Below are 27,330 nucleotides of genomic sequence, written 5' to 3'. Positions count from 1 at the left end.
TGAAAAAACTGACAAAACCACATAATTATAACATATAATCTCTGTCTGCAGTTTCCATTGAAACAACAATTTCAATTTCTCTTTTAATTGTGAGTTGTGCTTCAGCTAGGAGCCATTTTTAATGCTTTTTGTAAGATTCCACAAACTAAATGATCACCCAGTGCATCACTAAACCCATTATTGAACTGACAATGCTCAGACAATATTTTCAAATCAACCATGTAGACTGAAATTAATCCCCTTCTTTTTGTTTCTGGTTAGGAAACTTGAAGTGTTCTGCAATCAACAATGTTTTTGGTTCTAAATGTTCCTACATTACTTTCATAATATCAGCATAGGCTCTTTTTGGCAGGTTTGGTTGGAGCAGGAAAGCTTTCCAACTATTGCACTCAGTAACACGAGCACTCGCTTTTCATTGCCGATTTAATTTGCTTCAAAATACTGCTCAGTTCATTCAGTGTACATGATCCGGTTGTCTATTGAGAAGTCAAATGCATCTATCTTTCCGATGTAGCCAGCCATTCCTGCTTTTTAAAATTTATTATTATTATCACCTGGTACTAGCTGTTGACAAACCTGTGAATTTTTCCATTTTGTGCCTCTCTTTTTTTAACTCGAATGTCTCTCTCCCCTCCTTGCAAAAGAAAAGCTGAGCTTCAATAGGTAGGTAGTCATCTTAGGTTCGTTTTAAATATACTTAATCATCACTGCTATGTTTTGTAACTCCAGAAACTAATCAAAAGAAAAACACGGGAGCCTGGGGATAATTAGTCTACTTAGTTTATTACTTTACAGTGAGGCACGCACTTATGACATGGTGGCATAATGCTGTATGCTATTCACATACTTTTACATACTCTATAACCTGTAATGAATTATGTAAACAAAGACTTAATCAAGCAATATGTTTACAATATTAATCAAATATTACTGAAATATTAAATACTCTATACCTTTCTAAACCAATACTCATTGCATGCTGCATTTTAGTCAGCTACATTTCCGAGCACAAGTTGTGGCTCTCCTGTTGGTTAATACTTGCCAATTACCGTCAATACTGATTTTGTATTTGTTCCTCTGCATGCTGAGACAATTCTGGGAAGTTGTAGCTGAAAATTGTGAAGTTTCTAAGAATAAGATTTCAGCATTTTCTCATTTCTCATTAAGAAAGACAGAAAATTTCCATTCATTTCTGGATTCAAGGATTATGATGAAATTTTGTCAATAGGGAAAAGGCAGGGATTCACATTACTTTCTGGACATTCCTCCCTTTAATTTAATTGTTTTCCTAATTGTTTTACACTTAACAAAGAAGACCAATTCTGTGTGGATTTTATTGTAATAATATAATGATAGATATAAAGTTTAGCATCCAGATGGTAAATTCCTTTGCTTGCATCTTCAGAAACAGCTCTATTTCCATCTTTAATATCTCTATTTTTCCCTTTCTGGGTTCTTTTGAAGACCCTGACCTGGAATTACACTCTGACTTCGGTTCTTTGTGGGAATGGGACCCGCTCTCGGGGTTTCAACTGGCCGTTATCTGACATCCCAAGGGCATGGCCTAAGAGTTCGACTCGCCTTTGGAGGCCTAGGATCTCGGGGCTCTGGAGACAGGTGGATCAAAGGTCAGTGTTCTGACAGACCGGTGTGTCGTAGGAGCTGGAAGATCTTTGGCTGTGTGCCCGGAGACGTGAGATCTTTGGGCACAGAGCTCTGAAAAGTGACACAATGGACTTCTAACATCGTAAACCAGTGAGTTGTTTGTTATGTCTCCCCTCTCGCTGTGAAACGGAGACATGCCTTTTCTCCCTTATTATGTTGAATACTGGATGAAATGCGAAGTCTTTGGGGTACTGCAAGTCTTTGCTGTTGCTTTTGCTGCACGCGGGCGCCGGTGCCTTTGTTGCCGGTGGGGGGAGGGGGAATTGGTGCTTGCTGCCACTTACGTGTGGGAGGGAGGGGAGCTGGAGGGGACTTTGGGATTCTCACATCTAACTGTCATTCATTCTTTGGGGGCACTCCTCTGTTTTCATTGATGGTTGCAAAGAAAAAGCATTTCAAGATTTATATTGTATACATTTCTCTGACATTAAATGTACCTTTGAAAACTTTGAAGTTGGCGGCTGGAGACAATACTACTTACTTTAGCCTGTGGCACCTTCAGTCCCTTGGTTCAGTACATTCATTTCCATTTCAGGCTTCGGGTAAAAGGACTTTCAATCTGACCATGAGCAAATGAATTAACAAGAATGCTAAAACCCTGAAACAGTCATTATTTAAGAACGAGAGTTTGTCTCTTTGAAACTGCAGTCTGTTATTCAATGTTCTGTGTTCCTTTCAGAGAGGACACTTAACCTTAGTGTATTGTGGGACTTTATCTGTGGGCTCAATAACACAGCATTGATTTTTAGCAAACATTGATTCTTTATGTAAGTATAGTAACCAAATTACTTTCATTGTTTATAGTTAAGTAAATGGTGCCTTGAAAGGTTGACTTAAATTCTTAACAACCTTTGAATTAAATTAGTAATTAATTTTAGGTTTCTAATTACCTTCACTACTTCTGTCACTTTATCCTAGATAATTATATAGAATATGAGCCTAATTTTAACCTTCACTCCTACAGAAAACAAGACCGTGGATGTTAATAAAATCTTCAATGGTAGTGATGCTTCACTCCCTGATGAGCTCAATGCCTTTTATGCAAGTTTTGAAAGGGAGAAAAGCACTATACCCATGCAAATTCCTGCAGAATCTGGCAACCCTGTGATCTCTGTCTTGGAGGCCGATGTTAAAATATCTTCAAGAGGGTGAACACTCACAAGGCGTATACCTGACCGAGTCTCTCTTTCTCTCTCTCTGGCTATCCATCCCATAGGATGATGATGGTTCCTTTCAGTCAGTTAGTGGGATGGTACCCCACTCCTCAGAAAGGAACAACGTGTGCGTGAGTGGATCTTAGATGAGTAGGGGGTTGCACAGGTCCAGACCCACCCTCTCAACATCCCCTCCCGGATCCGGCGGCATGGTGGGGTCCAAGACGGATGGGGGAAGTTCTGTTGCAGTGAATGTCCAGACCAAGCTTCGATGCAAGGGATGCCCTTTCCGCGCTTCACGGCACGTGTTTGCTAGATGGCTGTTGACCCGACAAGAGGGTTCATCGGCCCTTTGACAGGTCTTGTTTTTCATCCTGCAGGGTGTCTAGCCACCCTCCTCACCAGGCAAGCCTGGCTGGGGAGCCAGTTTAGTCGCCGACCAACCGACCATGCGACAGTTAGTACTGGGTTACATGGTACCAGTAGCACTCAGACGAGTGGCCTGACCGAGTACTGAAAACCTGTACTAACCAGCTTTTCAAGGATATCTTCAATATCTCTCCCTGTTATGGTCTGGGATCCGATGTAGAAACATAGAAACATAGAAAATAGGTGCAGGAGTAGCCCATTCGGCCTTTCGAGCCTGCACCGCCATTCAGTATGATCATGGCTGATCATCCAACTCAGAACCCCGTACCAGCCTTCTCTCCATACCCTCTGATCCCTTTAGCCACAAGGGCCATATCTAAATCCTTCTTAAATATAGCCAATGAACTGGCCTCAACTGTTTCCTGTGGCAGAGAATTCCACAGATTCACTACTCTCTGTGTGAAGAAGTTTTTCCTCATCTCGATCCTAAAAGTCTTCCCCTTTATCCTCAAACTGTGACCCCTCATTCTGGACTCCCCCAACATCGGGAACAATCTTCCTGCATCTAGCCTGTCCAATCCCTTTAGGATTTTATACGTTTCAATCAGATCCCCCTCAATCTTCTAAATTCCAATGAGTATAAGCCTAGTTGATCCAGTCTTTCATCATATGAAAGTCCTGCTATCCCAGGAATCAATCTGGTGAACCTTCTTTGTACTCCCTCTATGGCAAGAATGTCTTTCCTTAGACTAGGGGACCAAAACTGCACACAGGATCTGCATCAAGAGTGCAGAAATCACACTAGTGCCCAAGAAGAGCAGGATGAGGTCCCTAAATGAGTACCACACAGTAGCAGATCTATGCGATGAAGTGCTTTGAGAGGTTGGTTATGGCTAGAGTTAACTCCTGTCTGAGCAAGGGCCTGGACCCATCGCAATTCACTTGCCGCCATAACCAGTATGCAGAGGACACAATCTCACTGGCTTTGCACTTTTCCTTGGAGAGCCTAAACAACCAGAAAACAAATGTCAGGCTGCTTTTTATCAATCACAGCTCAGTACTAGTTAACAAGCTCCAAAATCTGTCCCTCTGTACCTCCCTCCACAATTGGATCCTTGACTTCCTCACCAGCAGACCACAGCCTGCGTGGATCAGAAATAACATCTCCTCCCCACTGACAATCAACTCAAGGATACGTGCTTAGCCCACTGCTCTACTGTCTCCACACCAAAGACTGTGTGGCTAAGCACAGCTCAAGCACCATCTATGAATTTGCTGATGACACAACTATTGTTGGCAGAATTTCAGATGGTGACGAGGGGGCGTACAGGAGTGGTTGAGTGGTGTCACAGCAACAACCTTGTACTCAACATCAGTAAGACCAAGGAATGGATTGTGGACTTCAGGAAGGGGAAGATGAGGGAACACACACCAGTCCTCATCAAGGGATCAGAAATGGAAAAGGTGAGCAGTTTCAAGTTCCTGGGTGTCAACATTTCTGAAGATCTATCCTGTGTCCAACATATTAATGCAGTTATGAAGAAGGCACAATAGCACCTATATTTCATTAGGAGTTTGTGGAAAATTGGTATGTCACCAAAGACACTTGCAAATTTCTACAGATGTACAGTGGAATATATTCTAAATGGTTACATCACTGGTATGGAGGGGCCACTGCACAGGATCGGAAAAAGCTACAGAAAGTTGTAAGCTCTGCCGGCCACTAGCCTCCCCTGCATCGAGGACATCTTAAAAGGGTGATGGCTCAAAAAGTGACGTCCATCATTAAGGACCCCCATCACCCAGGACATGCCCTCTTCTCATCACAACCATCAAGGAGGAGGTACAGGAACCTGAAGACACACACTCAATATTTCAGAAACAGCTTCTTCCCCTCTGCCATCTGATTTCTGAATGGACAAGGAACCCACAAATGCTACCTCAGTATTTTTTCTCTTTTTGGCACTACTTATTTAATTGAATTTTTTATATATACTGTACTTATTGCCATTTATTGTTTTTATTATTATGCATTGCAATGTACTGCTGCCATAAAGACAACAAATTTCATGACATATGCCAGTGATATTAAACCATATTCTGGTCTTGGTTTTTTTTGTTTTTTGCACCACTCTGTTAACTCAAGAGACTGTTGTGTGAGAAAATCCCAGGAGATCAAAAGTTTCTGAGATACTCAAACCACCCTGTCTGGCACCAACAATCATTCCACAGTCAAAGTCACTGAGATCACATTTCAAAGGTTTCAGGGTACATTTAATGTCAGAGAAATGTATACAATATACATCCTGAAATTCTTTTTCTTTGCAAACACCCACAAAAACAGAGGAATGTCCCAAAGAATGAATGACAGTTAAGTGTTAGAACCCCAAAGCCCCACCCTAGCTCCCCCCAACACGTAAGCAGCAGCAAAGCAACAACCCCCTCCCCCACCAGCAAAAAAAGCATCTGCACCCCCCCCCATCGAGCACTCAAGCATGCAGCAAAGCATCAATAAAGACACAGACCTGCAGTACCCCAAAGACTACTCATTCACCTGGTAATTTGACATACCACAGGCTCTCTCTCTCCCTAATAAGGGAAAAAGAGGTGTCTCCATTTCACATTGAGAGGGGAGACATAACCAACTCGCTGATTTGCAATGTTAAAAGTCCGTTGCATTGCTTTTTCCAAGCTCTGTGCCCAAAGAACTCGGGTCTCTGGGCACACAGCCAGCAGCCAGCTTGCTGCTTTCGATCTTCCATCTCCCACGACACACCGATTTCCTGCAGAGGCACCGACATCGAGTCCGCCCCTCTCCAGAGCCACAAAATCCTGAAACTCCGAAGGCACCCTAGTCTTCTAGGCTACATCATTGGTGTATCAAATAATGTCCATTTCTGAGACCCCAAGATGTTCTTCCCCATTCTGATGTCTGGTCTGAACAACTGAACCTCTTGACCATGTCTGCATGCTTTGAGGCAACCCCCAAGTGTCACTATGCTTCCGGTGCCCAGAACTTACTAATCTTAACCATACATCTTTGGAATGTGTGAGGAAACCTCAATACCTGGAACAAATCCATGTGGTCACGTGGAGAACAGTTCCTTACAAACACGACTCGACATGCAAATCCCGATCAATAATCGCTGGCGCTGTAAATCAGTTGTGCTAACCACTACAGTACCAATCCGCAACCTCCTCCCCCCGCTGCTTAAAAGGCTCACATGCCAATAAATGTTCTTCCTTGAAAATAAACCACTACCTATGTGGTTAATAAGGAGCGTGTGTGTTCTCTCCATGAGCGTGTGGGTTTTCTCTGGGTGCTACGGTTCCCTCACATATTCCAAAGGTGTACAAGCCAGGGTTAATAAGTTGTGGGCATGGTATGTTAGCACTGGAAGCATGGAAACACTTGCGGGCTGCCCCCAGCACACTTTCAGACAACACATTTCATAATGTGTTTTGATATGCATGTATGAAATAAAGCTGGTCTTTAAAAAAGCCTTTCATCCTTTCCCCAGTGCTTCTGTGAAAACATTACAGTGAGGATAAGAGGAACTGCTGTGATCCTGAGAGAGAGGAAATGAGCAGAAATATAGGAAATGCACTCAACATGTTTACAGACCGTGTCAGCCATGATGGGGGGGGGGGCGCGGAGGAGTCCTGACTGAGGGAAAAGGAAAATATCATCAGAAGCACTGCTGTGAAGAGTGGTATCATCAGACCTAATGTGACAGATGAAAAAGGAATGTGGAACAGTTTCAGTGTCAAAAAACCTCAGGGATGATGGGAGATTATTGGATAAATTGCACATGACCAGTGTTGTAAATGGACTGTAAGCAGCTTTGCCACCAATTACAATATTAAGACCATATTGCCTTCATTAGTAAGGCTCGACAGAGGATGTGCTTCTTGCAGTAGATGGTAAAGTTCCATCTTCCCCAGAACGTACTGGAGCAATCCTACATCAGCCATTACAGACTGCTTTGGTGCGGCAATTTATGACAATATACAGACACTGCAGCAAGCTGTAATGTCAGCAGGAAAGGTTATTGGTTGCAGTCTACCATCACTGCAGGATTTATATGTATTTGGGACAAAGAAGTGGGTAGAAAAAGAATCACTGCAGACACTACCCACCCAGCAAACTGCCTTTTCCAATCGTGAACAGGAGAAATTCTGCAGTTGCTGGAAATCCAAAGCAACATATACAAAATGCTGGAGGAACTCTGCAAGTCAGGCAGCATCTATGGAAATGAATAAACAGTCAAGATCTTGGCCTGAAACATCGACTGCTTATTCATTTCCATCGATGCTGCCTGACCTGTTGAGTTATTTCAGTATTTTGTGTATGTTGCTTTGCCTTTTTCAGATGTCCCTTGTGGAAAGCACTATAGGGCTATTCACACCATTTTAAATTTCTTTCCCACAGGCAGTTAATCTGATCAACCATTCTAGATGGCCTCCCCAACCCCTTTATCTATTACCCCTGTCACTGCACTGCACTGTAAACACTTTAAGCCACTTTTTATAATGCAGTTTATATTGTAAATACATGCTGGTATTTATGTATTTATGCACATTTTATTCTATATCTGTACTTTAAACTCAAAGTTTATTTTTTTCATCTTATTCTTTATTCTTGCAATTGTTGAATGCTGTTGCTTTGTGCTGCATGTCGTGCTAACACACCATGGCAAATTCCTAATACATGTAAATGTATATGGCAAATAAAGTTGATCCTTGATCCTTAATCTTTGATATAAGACATAAGACAGGAGCAGAATTAGGTCATTTGCACCATATTGTGTCTGCTCTGCCATTTATTTATTTATTTTCCCTCTCAACTCCCATCCTCTTGCCTTCTCCCTGTAATCTTTGATGCCCTAACTTACCAAGAACCTATCAACATCCACTTTAAAAATATGCAGTAACTTGGCCTCCACAGCCATCTGTGGCAAATGAATTACACAGATTTACCACCCTCTGGTTAAAGAAATTCCTCCTAAGCTCTGTTCTAAAAGGACGCCCTTGTACTCTGAGGCTGTGCCCTCTGATCTTCGACTCTCCCACTATAGGCAACATCCTCTGCACATCCAGTCTACCCAGGCTTTTTCAATATTCGATAGCGTTCATTGACATCTACCCACTCCCACTCATTCTCCTAAATTCCAGTGAGTACAGGTTCAAAGCTCCTCATATGTTATATACCCAAGATTTAATTTCAATTAAATAACTGGAACATTATCAAGCAGAAAATGTACACAAAGCCACTTTGTTTTGTGGCCAACAAACCAGAATTCCCCTGTCTCTTGCAGTAAATATGGAACCCAATGCTAAATAAAAGCAGGAAGTACTGGTGATATTATGCCAATTAACTGTTGGAAAGATGCTGCATACATATGTGATTCAAAACGCAGCAGAAAGTTACAAAGGTAGGATGTGGATGATTTAATATTCTAGAGAGTCTCATAACTTCCATCCTCATGGGGTTCAGAAAATGTCACGGAAATCAGTTGTGGAAGATGATAAATATTCCGTAGTTTTAATTTTGGATGTTAAATTATGCAGAGTGCTTAATGCATCAGTAAATAAGTACAACAAATACTCTGTGTGGAGTCTCGGAAAGGGAAGGCTTGGTAGACTGAATGTCTTTGGTTTTTATGATACCACTTTGAGCAGAAGGTACCTATCAATGGTTAGGTGATGGTGCTGATCTCCTTAGCTCCTCTTAATCAGGTCTGAGAATAAAGATGCAGAATAAAAACCATAGATCGAGTGGAAGGTTAGGCAGAGTAAGAGCAGATGGAATTTAGTCCAGACCAGTGACTGAGGTTGTGCACTTTGATAGATCAGATTCTGATAGAACAAATGAAGTAAGTGGCAGGGACATGAGGACCATTGATGTACGGAAAGACCTTGGGTTTCAGCTCCGTAGCCCCCTGAAAGAGGCGATGCAGATGGACAAGTAAATGAAAAAGGCACTTGTCTTTGGGCCCCAAATCAAAGAAAAGACATGCTGACATTGGTGAGGATCCAGAGGAGGTTTGCAAGAATTATCCCAGGAATGAAAGGGTTAACATATGAGGAGTAGTGGATGGCTCTAAGCCTAACCTTGCTGGAGTTTAGAAGAATGTTGGAAGATCACACTGAAACTTATTGAATATCGAAAGACCTGAACAGAGTGGGTGTGGAGAGGATGTTTCTGATGTATCTAATACAAGGACATCCCTTTAGAATAGAGATTAGGCTAGGGGAATCAGGGGAATTCATTGCCACATATGACTGTGAAGGACAAATCATTATGTATACTTAAAGCAGATGTTGATAGGTTCTTGATTAGTAAGGGCACCAAAGGTCATGAGGAGAAGGCAGGAGAATGGGGTTGAGAGGAAAATAAGTCAATCTCATGATGATCGCCCGAATAGCCTAATTCTGCTCCTATGTCTTTCAGTCTTATGGTCTTATGATCTTGTCTCCTTACCTTCATTAGATGAGGAACTGAATATAAGCATTTGTACAAAACAGTTAGATTCAGAGGACTGTACCACACTGCAGAAAGGAAGTCATAGTGAGTGCAGAAGAGGTTCATCAGGATGTTGCCGAAAATGGAGGGCTGTTGTTGTAAGAAGAAATTAGGTAGGCTAGGTTTTTTTTCACCCTGCAGCATACAAGGCAACAAGGTGACCCTATGTAGATTTATAAAACTATGAGGGGCAAAGATAGGATAGATAGTCAGAATCTTTTTCCCAAAGCAGGGGAGTCAAGAACAAGAAGGTATAGGTTTAAAGTAATAGGTGAGAAATGTAAAGAGAACTGAGTGGTAGGTTTTTCACACAGCAAGTTGAGTGAAAGAAGCCAAAATCAGATCTATCAGTATTTCAGTAGAGTAAAGGGAATTACAGTGGCATGAGAGAAGTGTCGGCAAAACTTGATTAGAAGTGCACACTAGCAGGGATGATGGCAGAACATAATGGGGCAATTTGGAAGGCGCAGAATAGATATATCTCAAAGAAGATGAAGTATTCTAAAGGGAGGATGAGGTAACCATGGTTGATAAGGGATGTCAAAGACAGCATAAAAGCAAAAGAGAGGGCATATAATAAAGCGCACATAATATAGCAAAGATTAATGAGAAGATAGAGGATTGGGAAGCTTTTAAAAACCAACAGAAGGCAACTAGAAAAGCCACAGAGACAGGAAAGATGGAAAATGAAGGTAAGCTAGCTAAAGCTATAAAAGAAGTTACAAATTTTTTCAGATATATAAAGAGTAAAAGAGAGGCGAGATTGGATATCGGACCACTGGAAAATGATGCTGGAGGGGTAGTAATGGGGGACAAGGAAACAGCCGACGAACTAAATAAGTATTTTTCATTAGTATTCACTGTGAAAGACACTAGCATAATGCTAGAAATTTGAGAGAGTCAGGGGGCAGAAGTGAGTGCTGTTGCTATTACTAAAGAGGAGGTGCTTGAGAAGCTGAAAAGTCTGAAGACACCTGGACCAGATGGACTATACCCCAGGGTTATGAAAGAGGTGGCTGAAGAGATTGTGGAGGCATTAGTAGTGATCTTTCAAGAATCATTAGATTCTGGAATAGTACCTGAGGACTGGAAATTGCAAATGGCACTCCACTCTTTAAGAAGCGTGGGAGGCAGGAGAAAGGAAATTATAAGCCAGTTAGCCTGACCTCAGTGGTTGGAAAGATGCTGGAGTCGATTATTAAGGATGAGGTTTTGGAGTATTTGGGAGCACATGACAAAATAGGCCAATGTCAGCATAGTTTCCTTAAGGGAAAATCTTGCCTGACAAATCTGTTAGAATTCTTTGAGGACATGACAGGCAGGATAAACAAAGGAGAGTCAATGGATTTTGTTTAATTGGATTTTCAGAAGGCCTTTCACAAGATGCCACACATGAGGATACTTAATGAGATAAGAGCTCATGGTATTATGAGAAATTTACTAGCATAGATAGAAGATTGGCTGACTGGCAGGAGGCAAAGAGTGGGAATAAAGGGGACCTATTCTGGTTGGCTGCCGGTAGCTAGTGGTGTTCTGAAGAGGTTGGTGTTGGGACCACTTCTTTTTACATTATATGTCGATGATTTGGATGAAGGAATTGATGGCTTTGTGGTCAAGTTTGCAGAAAATACGAAGATTGGTGGAAGTGCAGGTAGTTTTGAGGAAGCAGGGCATCTGCAAAAGGACTTAGACAGATTGGGAGAATGGGCAAAGAAGTGGCAGAGGAAAGATAGTGTAGGGAAATGCATGGTCATACACTTTGGTGTCAACTATTTTCTAGGTGGTGAGAAAGTTCAAAAATCAGAGGTGCAAAGGGACTTGGGAGTCCTTGTGCAGGATTTCCTAAAGGTTAACTTGCAGGTTGAGTCAGTGATAAGGAAGGCAAATGCAATGATAGCATTGATTTCGAGAAGACTAGAATACAAAAGCAAGGATGTACTGCTGAAGCTGTATAAAGCATCGGTCAGACCGCATTTGGATTATTCTGAGCAGTTTTCTGCCCCTTACCTCATAAAAAATGTGCTGGCATTGGAGAGGGTTGGCATTGATGAGGTGGGCTGACAGAGTCCATTTCTGTGCTGTATATTTCGATAATTTTCTTATGTCTTATTGTTTTTTTAGAGGTACTGCATGGTCACAGGCCCTTCCAGATCAATGAGCCTGTGCCACCCAATTACATCTATGTGACCAATTAACCTCCTAACCTGTACGCATTTGGAATGTGGGAGGAAACTGGGGCAATTAAGAAAAAACACTCCTGATGAAGGGTCTCGGCCTGAAACGTCGACTGCACCTCTTCCTAGAGATGCTGCCTGGCCTGCTGCGTTCACCAGCAACTTTGATGTGTGTTAAGAAAAAAATGTGCTGGCATTGGAAAGGGTCCAAAGGAGGCTCATGAAAATTATCCCAGGAATGAAAGGGTTAACATATGAGGAGTGTTTGATGGCTCTGAGATATACTTGCTAGAGTTTGAAGAATGGTGGGGGGATGGATAGAGTGGTTGTGGGAAGGATGTTTCTTATAGTGTCCCTCAGAATGGGAAAAATATACAAACTCCTTACAAACAATGGTGCTCTTGAGCTCAGCAATATTTGTGTACAAACGTTTGTACATCTTCAGAAAGTCACAATACTAAATACCACTAGAATAGTCTGAAAGCTCCTATTAATTAAGAAATGAGCATACTTGGCTATGCATGTAGCTCAAGTTTTGCCAGCTTGAGCTGAGAGAAAAATAAATAATTAAATAAACAAACAAACAAATAAGCAAGCAATAAATATCATGAACATGAGTTGTAAAAATGAAAACACCAAAAATAATAAGTGAAAAACACCAAAAGTATGTTGAATTAAAAGAGGAAATTGAAAGACTATAAAACATGAACAGGGTATACATTGTCCCAATAGTACTATCCACAACTGCTATCATCCCAAAGGCACTGCACAAAAGCATTAAACAATTAGAGCTGCACAGCAATATTTATGCAAATCATCAGAGAGCCACAGTGCTAAACACCACTAGAATAGTCTGAAAGTTCTTATCATTTTGTGGCACGTGGCCAAGTGGTTAGGGCGTTGGACTAGCGATCTGAAGGTCGTGGGTTCGAGCCTTGGCCGAGGCAACGTGTGTGTCCTTGAGCAAGGCACTTAACCACATAATGTTCCAGTCTACCCAGCTGAGAATGGGTACCGGCAAAAATGCTGGGGGTTAACCTCACAATAGACTGGCATCCTATCCGGGGTGGTGGTGGGGGGGGAGAGTCTCGTACTCTCTGTCGCTTCACGTCACAGAAACCGGCATGAGCACCGGCCTGATGGGCCGCAAGGCTTGTGACAGACCTTAATCTAATCTTATCAATTGACAAATGAGTGTGCTTAGCTGTCCATACCTCAAGTTTTACCAGCTTGAGCTGAAAAAAATAAATAATAATTTTTAATAAATAAGTATTGAGAACATGAGTTGCGAAAGTGAGTCCATGGGCTGACACTGGGGTCTAAGCCCAAAATATCAACAGATGTGTGGTAGGCAGTTTCTTACACTGGTAGACACAAGTAGGGCTGCCACCTCACTGGTCCAGTGACTGGGTTTCACCCTGACCACAGGTATTGTCTATGTGGACTTTGAATGTCCCCCGTGCCCATGTGGAGTTCTTATAGATGTTCTGGTTTCCTCCCACATCCTGAAGATGTGCAGGTTGATAGGTCAATTGCCACCCAGTGTGTAAATAAATTGCAGATTGTGGAGGGAGATGATGGGATTGTGGAGAAAATAAAATGAGCCCATGTGGACCTAGTGGGCCAAGAGATCTGTTTCTTGCTGTATAACTCTGAACTTTAATAGGATAGTCTCTACAATCTACAGGTGAATTTTGACACATGCATTGGATATCTTTAACTTGTACTTCTACCCGTCTCAGGAAAGCAACCAGCGTAATCAAAGACGCCATCTATTCTGGACTTCACTTTCCTCCCCTCTCTGTTATAGGTCAAAAGATACAATAGCCTGAAAGCAAGTGCCACCAGGCTCAAGGACAGCTTCTAGCCTGCTGTTATCATACTCTTGAACATACCTCTTCTACAATAAGATGGACTCTTGACCTCATAATCTACCTTGTTATGATCTTACACTTCATTGTTATCCTGAACTGCACTTTCTCTGTAGCTTTTACATTTTATTATTGTTTTACCTTGTTCTACCTCAATGTAATAATTTGATCTGCATGAGCAATATGCAAGACAAGCTTTTTACTCTATTTTGGTATAATAATAACAATAATAAGCTTACAACTTCAGCTCATTTGTATGAGGTAACGGTCCTGCAACATAGTGGCATGGTAGTGTAGCAGTTAGCGCACTGCTTTACAGTACCAGCAATCACTGATTCATGTTCAATTGCCACTGCTGCCTGTTCGTACGTTCTCACGGTTTCCCCTGGGTGCTCCAATTTCCCTCCACATTCCAAAAATATATGGTTATGATTAGTGAGTTGCTGGCATGCTATGTTGGTGCCGGATGCATGGCACCAACACAATCCTTACAGATTTGATTTGACGCAAACAACACTTTTCACTATGCTTTGATATTTTGATGTACGTGACAAATAAAGCTAATTTTGATCATTTTCAAAGGTTTTAAGGTTCAAAGGCTTATTTATTATCCAAATGCAACTCTGAAGTTTTTCTTCTCTAGATAGCCACAAAACAAAGAATATGAAAGTCATTCAGAGGAACATCAAACTCCACCCCCGCCCCGCACAAAAAGGAATGGCATCCTAATCATCAACCCCTCAAAAACCCCCTTCCCCCATCAAAACAGAACAGGAACATCAACCCCACCCCACCCCCAAAAAACAACTTCTTCCCTGCACAGAAAATTAACAGAACATCAGCTCCCATACACCCTCCTCTCACACAACAAAATGGAATCTTTTTCAATCTTTTAACTCTGCTACCATGCCCATATTGTTTGTTCCATGGTATCTTTTAATCAGATAACTAAGGAAAGTGTTTTCTCTTTCTGTGTGCCTAACCAGGAAGGAGCTATCTTAATCACTGGGAAGTTTTGAGTCAGCATTTGAAATCCTATTGACTTTAATGAATAAAAGACATGGGATTTTCTCCATTTGCCTAAGGGTGAGTGCACCACCTCGTGTGTGTCTGAGCAAATATCTGTAATTACCTGCTTCATGTCTGATGTGTGTTGAATTGTCTATGTAAACTGAGAAATACAGAGGCAGCCATAAGGTGGCCATTTTACTGAATGGAAGTGTGTGTGTTGATAAAACTATTATAAGAAATAACTCTTCAGGGTTCGTAGAGTTACTTCTCGTGAATGACTTTCTGTCTTCTATGTAATAACCACTCATCAATTCCCCTAATATCATGAGCTCTTATCTTTTCCCCAGCATTTTATGAGGCACCATATCAAATGCCTTCTGAATCCAAATAAACTAAGTCTACAGGTTTGTGGTATATACTCTGTAATGTCTTCAAAGAGCTCTGGATAAGAGTGCTGCTTCTACCTACTCTCTAATGAGCCTTTTTGCTGAGGACTACTTTATCTCCTCAAGTGACACCAATGGATGAGCATGGACAGGGAGAGGAGGCAAATTGACTCTTGCATAATCATCTCATCACTGTGACATAATTAGTCACCAGGCATGACAGATCTTCCTTCCACCATTCTCAAGCCGAAGTAGCTCATTTCACCAAGTGATATTGAACATGGCACTCGAAATGAGGACTTTTTGAGATGTGATGCTGACCCTACAGCTCCCAAAGCTATTGTATCATTGTCACGTTTCCCTTTGCCTCGTGCTTGTTCTTTCCATACAGTCAGAAACCAAAGCTATCTCAACCAAGTTCAAGTTCAAATGTATTGTCGTTCAACCGTAGATATGTATACAACTAAACAAAGCAATGCTCCTCTAGGACCAAGGTGCAAAACACAGTGCATACAGTACTATGCAAAAGTCTTAAGCATATATATAGTTCGGGTGCCTAAGACTTTTGCACAGTACTGTACTTGTCAATGTGAAGCAGAGAGCGAGTTTGTAAATCTGGCCACAGCAAAGGATGTTGGGGACAGCGAGGGTGGAGCATTGTGTGGGTGGCGTGGGGCAGGAGGCAGAGAAGGAGTGCTGGGGTGTGGCGTTGTGCAGGTGCAGACGCACCCAGGCCTGATACACCAGGCAAGGTCACTTCATTCCAAACAATTGATTTATTGATCATTTCAGAATGTCTCCCTGGTGCATCCCACTCCCTCCCCTCTCCCTTTCCCTTTTCCCAACCATGATTCCCCTCTCCCTCTCTCAGTCCACAACAGAGACCCACGTCAGAATCAGGTTTATCATCACTCACATATGTCATGAAATTTGTTTTTTTTGTGGTAGCAGTACAGTGCAAGACATAAAATTACTACAGCACTATGCACAAGTCTTAGGCACCCCAGCTATATATATGTGCCTACGACTTTTGCACAGAATGGTGTATCACACACAACAGATAAAATAACATTAACACAATAATATTAACAGGTAATAAAACAAACTTGGAGATGTTCAAGTGCATATATGACATATACATTAATTAAATACGGACCAGTATAATGTTACTGGCACTGCCATAAATAATGTGTATTAGGTGGAAGCAAGGTGTTCAGAACTCTCACAGCCTGGGGGAAAAATTCTAAGAATATGAAAATGTCGCACAAGCCATCAGAGTGTGAAACTTACAGACAAAGTCAGCAATTACAAAATAATTCAGAAGCAACTATTTGCAATTATCACTGGTGACCAATGAAAAATAATGGATTTAGCTGACTTATTATAGACTTAAGGACTGAGGTTGAAATTCAATAATCTCACATTGTGTCTTTTGTTTAATGAACCCTTTTCATGTGTATGCCTCATAAACCTCACCATGGCAACATGAAATGAAAAGTGAACTGAGCACTTCCAGGCAGCCACAGAAGAATAGTCACTGATTTCAGACCTCAGGTTGCAGTCCGACACCACTTGAACATTTACGATATTACTGTAGATCCAATGACACTGACACATTTTTGGGAGGATAATCCAGAGTGTTTCGGGACACAATCAATTTTGTGGATGAACTGCAGGCTATAGTTGTACCTACTCAGGCCAACCCTGCAGTGAAGTATGGTCTACTGAATATTCTGGGTTTCATCACCTAAGTTACAGAGAAAGGTTGAACAAGTTGGGTCTTTATTCTTTGGAATGTAGAAGGTTGACGGGGGACTTGATAGAGGTATTTAAAATTATGAGGGGGATAGATAGAGTTGATGTGGATAGGCTTTTTCCATTGAGACTGGGGGAGATTCAGACAAGAGGACATGAGTTGAGAGTTAAAGGGCAAAAGTTTAGGGGTAACATGAGGGGAACTTCTTTACTCAGAGAGTGGTAGCTGTGTGGGACAAGCTTCCAGCAGAAGTGGTTGAGGCAGGTTCGATGTTGTCATTTAAAGTTAAATTGGATAGATATATAGACAGGAAAGGAATGGAGGGTTATGGGCTGAGTGCAGGTCGGTGGGACTAGGTGAGAGTAAGAGTTCAGCACGGACTAGAAGGGCCGAGATGGCCTGTTTCTGTGCTGTAATTGTTACATGGTTATATGGTTAAACAATACAGTGCCTTCACCCGAGCATTGATGGAAAGTAGCACATGTAGAGGAGGTCCACGAGAATTATCCTGGGAATGAAAAGGTTAATGTATGAAGAGTATTTGATAGCTGTGGGCCTGTACTTGCTGGAGTTTAGGAAAATGAGGGGGGACCTCACTGAAGCCTATCAAATATTGAAAGGCCCAGATAGAGAGGTGGAGAGGATGTTTACTATAGTGGGGGAGTTTAGGACTAGAGGGCACAGCCTCAGAATAGAAGGACATCCCTTTAGAACAGAATGAGGAGAAATTTCTTTAGCCTGATGGTGGTGAATCTATTTAAAGCGGAGGTCGATAATTTCTTGATTAGTAAGCGTTTCAAAGCTGATGGGGAGAAGGCAGGAGAATGGGGTTGAGAGAGGTAACAAATCAGCCACGGTGGAATAGCAAAGCAAATTTGATAGACCAAATGGGCTAATTCTCTTCCTCTATATTATGGTCTTATTTCAGTACGGTGTTGACATTTTATTAGCAATTTCTTTGATTTCATCTCAATCTCATTGGCTTCAAAACCAAGAGTGGAACCTTGAGACCAAATAAACACAAGCAACTTAAATGATTCTCCCCCAGAAGAAAACCAGTTTTATTATTGTCACATGTACCAAGGAACAGTGAAAGATTAGATCAAGAAGAGTTGAGGAAGACTTTGAGAAGTGACTTGCAATTCAGTAGACCTCCTGCCATGCCAGTCTGATGTCAGTTTGTTACCTTGCTGCTCATCATAGGGAAGATATATGAATTTACAGAAAAATTAAAACCTAAAGAATACTGCTGTGTTAGAAATCAGCAACTCTAAGAGCCAGCATCACTTCAACTGGCCAAATGGATTCTTTCGATGCCTCAAGATTTAATCAAGGATTGAGAATCAACTTCATTCACCATATACATTTACATGTGTTAGGAATTGTTGTGGTGTGTTGACAGACCTGCAACAGAAAACAACTTTTAAAATTCATGAAATCTGAAACTAAGTATAGAAACAGTAAATTAGGGAGTTCTACTAAGGCACAGACTATTTTAGCTCAGTGTGCTATATCACTGAAGACTAGCAAATTTCTGCAGAGCAGCTCGTGGTTGATACCACTAGAGATCAGTTATTTTGGATTGGGTGTTGTGCAATGAACTGGAAGAGATTGAAGAGTTTAAAGTAAAAGAACCCTTAGGGGTAAGTCATCATAATATGATCAAATTCAACCTGAAATTTGAGAGGGAGAAGCTAAAGTCAGATGTATCACAGTTGAGAGCATCCTGGCTGGCTGCATCACTGCCTGCTATGGGAACTGTACTTCCCTCAATCGCAGGACTCTGCAGAGAGTGGTGCGGACAGCCCAGTGCATCTGTAGATGTGAACTTCCCGCTATTCAGGATATTTACAAAGACAGGTGTGTAAAAAGGGCCCAAAGGATCATTGGGGACCCAAGTCACTCCAACCACAAACCATTCAAGAAATGGTACCACAGCATAAAAGCCAGGACCAACAGGCTCCGGGACAGCTTCTTCCACCAGGACATCAGACTGATTAATTCATGCTGACACAACTGTATTTCTATGTTATACTGACTGTCCTGTTACACATACTATTTATTATAAATTACTATAAATTACACATTGCACATTTAGACAGAGACATAACGTAAAGATTTTTACTCCTTATGTATATGAAGGATGTAAGTAATAAAGTCAATTCAATTCAATATTACAATGGAGTAAAGGGAATTACAGAGGCGTGAGAGAGGAGTTGGTCAGAACTGATTGGAAAAGAACACTGGCAGGAATGATGACAGAGCAGCAGTGGCTGGAAGTTCTGGAAATAATTCAGAAGGCGCAGAATAGATACATCCCAAAGAGGAAGAAGTATTCTAAAGGTAAGGTGACACAACCGTGACTAACAAGAGAAGTCAAAGCCATCATAAAAGCCAAAGAGAGGACAGAAAATAGAGCAAAAATTAGTGGGAAGTTAAATGATTGGGGAGCTTTTAAAAAACCATCAGTTATTTTATTCTGAATAAGTATTTTGCACCAGTCTTCACTGTGGAAGACACTAACAATATAGCGGAAGTTCCAGAGTATCACGGGTCATGAAGTGTGTGAAATTACCAATTCTAGGGAGAGGATTGTTGGGAAACTGAAAGGTCTGAAGGTAGATAAAGTGACCTGGACCAGATAGTGTACACCCCAGGGTTCTGAAAGAGGTGGCTAAAGCGATTGTGGAGGCATTAGTAATGACCTTTCAAGAATCAATAGATTCTGGAATGGTTCCAGAAGACTGGAAAATTGCAAATATCTCTCCACTCCTTAAGAAGGGAGAGAGGCAGAAGAAAGGAAATTATAGGCCAGTTAGTCGGACCTCAGTGGTTGAGAAGATGTTGGAGTTGATTTTTAAAGATGTGGTTTCAGGATACTTGGAGGCACATGATAAAATAGGCTGTGGTCACCATGGTCTCCTCAAGGGAAAATCTTGCCTGACAAATCTGTTGGAATTCTTTGAAGAAATAACAAGTAGGATAGACAAAGGAGAATCATTTGATGTTGTGTAATTGGATTTTCAGAAGGCCTTTGACAAGGTGCCACACATGAGGCTGCTTGACAAGCTACAAACTCAGTATTGCAGGGAAGAATCTAGCATGGATAAAGTAGTGGCTGACTGGCAGGAGGCAAAGAGGGGGAATAAAGTGAACCTTTTCTGGTTGGCTGCCGGTGATGAGCAGTGTTCCACAAAGGTCTGTGATGGGACTGATTCCTTTTACGATGGTGCAATTGATAGCTTTATTGCAAAGTCTGCAGATGATGTGGAGGCAGGTGAAGGGGCAGGTAGTTTTGAGGAAGTAGAGAGGCTACAGAAGGACTTAGACAGATTAAGAGAATGGGCAAAGAAATGACAGATGGAATACAGTGTCAGGAAATGTATGGTCATGCACTTTAATAGAAGAAAAAGAAGGGATGATTATTTTCTATATGAAGAGAAAGTACAAAAAACTGAGGCTCAAAGGAACTTGGGAGTCCTTGTGCAGGATTCCCTAAAGGTTAATTTGCAAGTTGAGTCTGTGGTGAGGAAGGCAATTGCGATGTTAGCATTCATTATAAGAGGACTAGAATATAAAACCAAGGATATAATATTGAGACTTTATAAAGCGGTGGTGAGGCCTCACTTGGAGTATTGGGAGCAGTTTTGGGCCCCCTATCTTTGAAAAGATGTGCCGAAACTGGAGAGGGTTCAAAGGAGGTTCACGAAAATGATTCCAGGTTTGGACAGCTTGTCATATGAAGAGTGTTTGATTGCTTTGGGCCTGTTTTCACGCGAATTCAGAAGAATGAGGAGTGACTTCATTGAAAACTATTGAATGGTGAAAGGCCTTGGTAGAGTAGATGTGGAGAGGATGCTTTCTATTGTGGGAGTGTCTAAGACCAGAGGACACAGCCTCAGAATAGAGGGCATCCTTTTAGAACAGAGATGAGGAGGAATTTCTTTAGCCAGTGAGTGGTGAATCTGTGGAATTCTTCGCCACAGGCAGCTGTGGAGGCCAAGTCTTTATGTGTATTTAAGGCAGAGGTTGATCGATTCCTGATTGGTCAGGGTATGAAGGATTACAGGGAGAAGGCAGGAAATTGGGGCTGAGAGGAAAATTGGATCAGCTATGATGAAATGGCAGAGCAGACAAGATGGACCAAATAGCCTAATTCTGCTCCTATATCTTATGGTCTTGAGGTACTGTGGAGAGCATTCTAACTGATTGCATGCCATCTGGTATGGAGGGGCAATTTCACAATATTGGAAAAAGCTTCAGAGGGTTGCAAGCTCTGCCAGCTCCACCACGGTCACTAGCCTCCGTAGCATTGAGGACACCTTCAAAGGACAAAGCCTCAAAAAGGTGGCATCCATTATTAAGGACCCCTATCACCCAGGACATGTTCTCTTCTTATTATTACCAACAGGTAGGAGGTACAGGAGCCTGAAGACTGACACTCAATATTTGAGAAGCAGCTTCTTCCCCTCTGCTATCAGATTTCTGAGCAAACAATGAATCCAACCCAAGAAAACCACCTCACTATTTTGCACTATTTATTAAATTTAATTTTTAGTATGCTTTATTATTATGCACTGCACAGCTGTCACAAAACAACTAATTTCACAACAAATGTCAATGTTAATAAACCTGATTCTGATTCCATTGACCGCTATGTCCAGATGCCACTCATTGACTATAGCTCAGCATTTAATACCATCATTCCCACAATCCTGATTCAGAAGTTGCAGAACCTGGGTCTCTGTACCTCCCCCTGCAACTGGATCCTGAATTCCTAACCGGAAGACCACAATCTGTGCGGATTGGTGATAACATCTCCTCCTCACTGACGATCAACACTGGCGCACCTCAGGGGTGTGTGCTTAGCCCACTGCTCTACTCTCTCTATACACATGACTGTGTGTCTAGGCATAGCTCAAATACCATCTATAAATTTGCTGATGATACAGCCATTGTTGGTAGAATTTCAGATGGCGATGAGAGGGCGTACAGGAGTGAGATATGCCAACTAGTGGAGTGGTGCCACAGGAACAATCTTGCACTCAACCTCAGTAAGACGAAAGAGCTGATTGTGGACTTCCAGAAGGGTAAGTCAAAGGAACACATACCAATCGTCATAGAGGGATCAGAAGTGGAGAGAGTGAACAGTTTCAAGTTCCTGGGTGTCAAGATCTCTGCGGACCTAACCTGGTCCCAACATATTGATACGGCTATAAAGACGGCAAGACAGTGACAAAACTTCATTAGGAGTTTGAAGAGATTTGGTATGTCAACAAATACACTCAAAAACTTCCATAGATGTACCGTGGAGAGCATTCTGACAGGCTGCATCACTGTCTGGTATGGGGATGGGGGGGGGCTACTGTACAGGACCGAAAGAAGCTGCAGAAAGTCATAAATTTAGTTGGTTCCATCTTGGTTACTAGCCTAAAAAGTACCCAGGACACCTTTAGGGAGCGTTGTCTCAGAAAGGCAGTGTCCATTATTAAGGACCTCCAGCACCCAGGGCATGCCCTTTTCTCACCGTTACCATCAGGTAGGAGGTACAGAAGCATGAAGGCACACACTCAGTGATTCAGGAACAGCTTCTTCCCCTCTGCCACCCGATTCCTAAATATACATTGAACCCGTGAACACTACCTCACTTTTTAAACAAATATTATTCCTGTTTTTGCACAATTTTTTAATCTATTCAAAACATATATACTGTAATTGACTTATTTATTTATTACTACTTTTTTCTTCTATATTATGTATTGCATTGAACTGCTGCTGCTAAGTTAACAAATTTCACGACACATCCCAGTGATAATAAACCTGATTCTGATTCTGCAATCTACAGAAAATGGATTTTAGTGCATAAGAGGCTAAGGATTATGTGGGCGTAGCTTTCTCTTCAAGGAATTCGATAAAATGAAATACGCCCAGCAAGACACTGCTGTTTTACAGCTGTTGTGTCAGAGTCAATTTTGATTCATGGAGTCTATACCTAGAGTAAATGTCTGCTGCTCAGGGATTTTCAGGTCTGAGCTGATCCAAGATGCAAGATTCAAAATTGTTTGAAGTCATTTCCAGTACACAAGTGTAAAGGGGAATGAAATAATTGTTACTCTGGATCCAATGCAGCATGAAAAAAGCACAATGAGATAAAGAACACAATAATAAACACAAGAAATATACCATAAATACATAAGAAAGCTTATATACTTAGGTTGATTGTATGTCCATAAAGTGATGCTAGGCATATGCGTGTTCGTATAAGGTGACTGACAGGAAACGATAAAGTAGTAGTGGTGGGAGATTGTGGAGGGGTGGGTTAGTGGGTGGAGGTGTTAATTAGCCTTATGACTTGGAGAAAATAACTGCTTTGTGGTCCAGGCATGGATGTTACGTAGCTTCCTCCGTGATGGGAGTTGGACAACAATCCATGTGCAGGGTGGGTGGGATCCTTCATGATGGTACTGCCCTTTTCTGGCACCTTTCTGTATGTATGTCCTTGATGGCGAGTAGGCTGGTGCTGGAGATGTGTTGAACAGTTTTGACTACCCATTGTAGAGTCTTCCTACCCACTGCTGTGCAGTTTCCGTATCAAGCAGTGATGCAGCTTGTTGAGATGCTGTCTACTACGAATCTGTAGGATGATGTGAGTATGTGTGTGCATAGTCCAGCTCTCTTCAGTCTCTTCAGTCTCTTCAGAAAGTAGAGATATTGGTGAGTTTTCCTGATAGCATAGGATGTCAGAGACTCTGTAGCTTGTGTGCATCAGGGAAGGGAAAGTTACCTGATACTTTGATACAAGAGGAAACCACTCTTCTTAGATTAAAAATGCAAACACAAGGAAATCTGCAGATGCTGGAAATCTTAGATTAAGTTGACATGGTTGGTCAGTTGAGATGAAAAGGTGGATGTGATTACAAGTGGGGCAGATATGGTAAGTGGAATAAGCTTCAACTGGTATGAGATTCTTGTAGCTTGTATGGGCAAGAACTGAGACAGCTGTGCGGATGAGCAAACTGACCACACACTGGGATACAAAATGGCTGTCAAACTGGGGAAACGAAATGGAATATTGTCGTGATCAAAGTTAATATGATTACCAGGGTAGATGCCGTTTTGCATCTTCGGAGCCATACAGCACCAAAGTAGGCCCTTCAGCCCAACTGATCCATGCCGGCTAAGATTCCCATCTAAGTTAGACCTTCTTCAACCACTTCCTTTGGCAGCTCATTCCACATACACACTACACTCTGGGTGAAAAAGTTGATTATTGGGAAAATATACAATGGCAATGGAAACCCTCCACCTTTTGGAATATAATGTTCAGTTTTTGTCAACCTGTTTTAAATAAGATAGATGCAATTATGTTGAAAGGGGGATTTAAGAGGATGTTGCCCAAACTTGAAGGTCTGAGTTACAGAGAGAGGTTAAGCAGGTTTGGATCTGCTTCATTTGATTCAGCTTTAACTGTGAGTTCCAAAGACCGTTATCTGTCAAACTCCGGTCTTAAGGTTATCTCCTTGGAGCCGAAGACGGACTTGGAATGGAAGAGGAACGATTCAGTTGTCAAGGTGCATGTGGAAACCAACAACACAAGTTGGACAGAGGAGGTTCTGATGAAGGAATACATCAGAATCTGAATCAGATTTATTATCATTGACATATGACATGATATTTGTTGTTCTGAAGCAGCAGTACAGTGCAAAGATGTAAAAATCTATTAGTTACAAGTGTAAACAGTGCATAATAAAGGAATAATGATATAGCATTCATGGATTCAAGGACCATTCAGAAATGAGATGACAGTGGGAAAGAAGCTGTTCCTAAATCATTGAGTATGGGTCTTCAAGCTCCTGTACTTCTTCCATAATTGTAGTAGTAAGAAGAGAGCATGTCCAGATGCTGGGATCCATATTTTCAACCAGAAGCACAAAGCCATAGGTTCTAGGTTACTGCCACCTATAAATTACCACGGGATCAACTGAAAGAGAGAACTGAGTGTGCCACTCACTGACTGGTAAGGGGGAAAGTGTTTTGAATTCTGGGGCACTGGCAGCTGTACTGGAGAAAGAGAGATAGTTCATTTAAATCAGTGTGGCTCAGTTTCCTAGGAAATCGAATAACTAGAGCTGAAGATGAGGCTTTTAACTAAGTAGCGTGGGATCAAAGGGTCCTAGGAAGGGACAGAGCAGATCAACTGTATGTTGCAGTCAAAAGAGTGAAAAATAGTAAAAAGGCCAAATTGAAGACTCTGTCTAAACATATCCAAACGTCAGTATAGAATAGATGAATCAGTAGCAAAAATAGAAATATGTTCAGTTGCCACTTTATTGGGTACCTGCTATTCCTAATAGAGTAGTCACTGAGTGTATGTCGGTGGTCTTCTGCTGCTGTAGCCCATCCACTTCAAGGTCTGACATGTTGTGCATTCAGAAATGTTCTTCTGCACACCACTCTTGTAACGTGTAGTTATTTGAGTTACTGTCACCTTCCTGTCAGCTTGAACCAGTCCGGCCATTCTCCTCTGACCTCTCTCATTAACAAGGTGACCTCACCCACAGATCTGCCGCTCTCTGGATGCTTTTTGATTTTTCACATCATTCTCTGTAAACTCTAGAGACTGTTGTGTGCGAAAATCGCAGGAGATCATCAGTTTCTGAGATACTCAAATTAAGCCATCTGGCACCACAGTCAAAGTCACTTAAATCACATTTCTTCCCCATTTTGATGTTTAGTCTGAACAAAAACTGAACCTCTTGACCAGGCCTTCATGCTTTTATGCATTGAGTTGTGGCTACACGATTGGCTGATTAGATATTTGCATTAGCGAGCAGGTGTACAGCTGTATCTAATCAAGTGGCCCTTGAAGGTAAATGGTTTAATTTTAGCTATCTGTGATTGCAGAGAGACAAGGATAGGAAATTAAATGTTGAGGATCCTTATCATCTTTTAAAAAAAGGCAAAATGAAGAAGAGGAGCTGTTCTTAGATAATAACGGTTTGGGTAAACGTGCAAGCTGATAGGGTTGTTAAGAAGGTGTATGGCATGTTGGCCTTCATTAGTCAGGGGATTGAATGCAAGAGCCATGAGGTAATGTTACAGCTCTATAAAATCCTGGTAAGACCACACTTGGACTATTGGGTTCAGTTCTGCTTGCCTCATTATAGGAAGGATTTGGAAGCTTTAGAGTGCGCAGAGACTATTTACCAGGATGCTGCTTGGATTGGCAAGCATGGCTTATGAGGATAGTTTGAATGAGCTGGGCTTTTCTTTTTGGAGTGAAGGAGGATGAGAAATGATTTGATAAAGGTGTACATAATGATAAGAGGTATAGATTGTGTGGACAGTCAGAGACTTTTTTCCCAGGGTGGAAATGGATAATACAGGGGTGCATAACGTTAAGGTGATTGGAGGAAATTATGGAGAGGGGGATGTCAGAGACAGTTTTTTTGTAACACACAGAGTGGTGAGTGCATGGAACATGCTGTCAGGGATGGTGGTAGAGGCAGGTACATTAGGGACATTTCAACAATTCTCAGGCACATGGATGATAGAAAAATTAAGAGTTTTGTAGAAGGGAACGATTAGATCAATCTTAAAGTAGGTTAAAAGTTCGACATAACATTGTGGGTCGAAGGACCTGTACTGTGCTGTAGTGTTCTATGATTTACGCTGTAGGATCTTAACTCAGAAAACCAATATGTATAATTCAATTTGGTTGCAAAGAAGGAACAGCAAAAGGCAGAAACCAGTAGGAGACAGAAGAGACTGCAGGCACTGGAGCAAAAACAAATTGCTAGAGAAAACCAGTGCATCGGGCAGTTTATTGTAGTTTTAGAGCGATACAGCACAGAAACAGGCCCTTCGTCACGACTCACATAGTCACAAATGTGTAAGGCACTTTCACCCTGGAAAGCTAAGTCTTATCCTGTTTAATAAGACAGCCAATGTATGGCTGTGATTCCGAACGTTTCTCTCTTCCATTGTAAGATGTCAGATGGTTTCTTCGGCAGTGACCTCTCATCTGGTGTATTCAGTGATAGATCTCTGGAGGTGGACCATGAGGTAAGCGCTCAATCCTGTCAGTGAAATATTGGAAAAGTGTCTTTTGCTTACACCACTACAGTTGCTAGAGATGTTGTACGCACAACTTTTGTGATACTTGAGACATATCCTTCACATTTGAGACCTACAGCATCCCTCCACAATGATCACAGAATGCAATACTTCGTCTGTTGAAAGTAGGTTTGATTGGAAGAAATTTTGCTCCAGTTGTACAAAGTCCCGCTAGCAACACTGTGTACAGATCTCCTTCCCCAAGGAAGGTATGCTTGCGATGGAGTCATTGTGGTAAGGATTCACCAGATTGATTCCTGGAATAGGACATTTGTCATATTGAGGAGTTAAACAAACTGAGC

The sequence above is a fragment of the Mobula birostris genome, chromosome X (assembly GCF_030028105.1).
Source record: "Mobula birostris isolate sMobBir1 chromosome X, sMobBir1.hap1, whole genome shotgun sequence".
In the NCBI taxonomy this organism is placed as follows: domain Eukaryota; kingdom Metazoa; phylum Chordata; class Chondrichthyes; order Myliobatiformes; family Myliobatidae; genus Mobula; species Mobula birostris.
Note: the sequence above shows the minus strand (reverse complement) of the source record.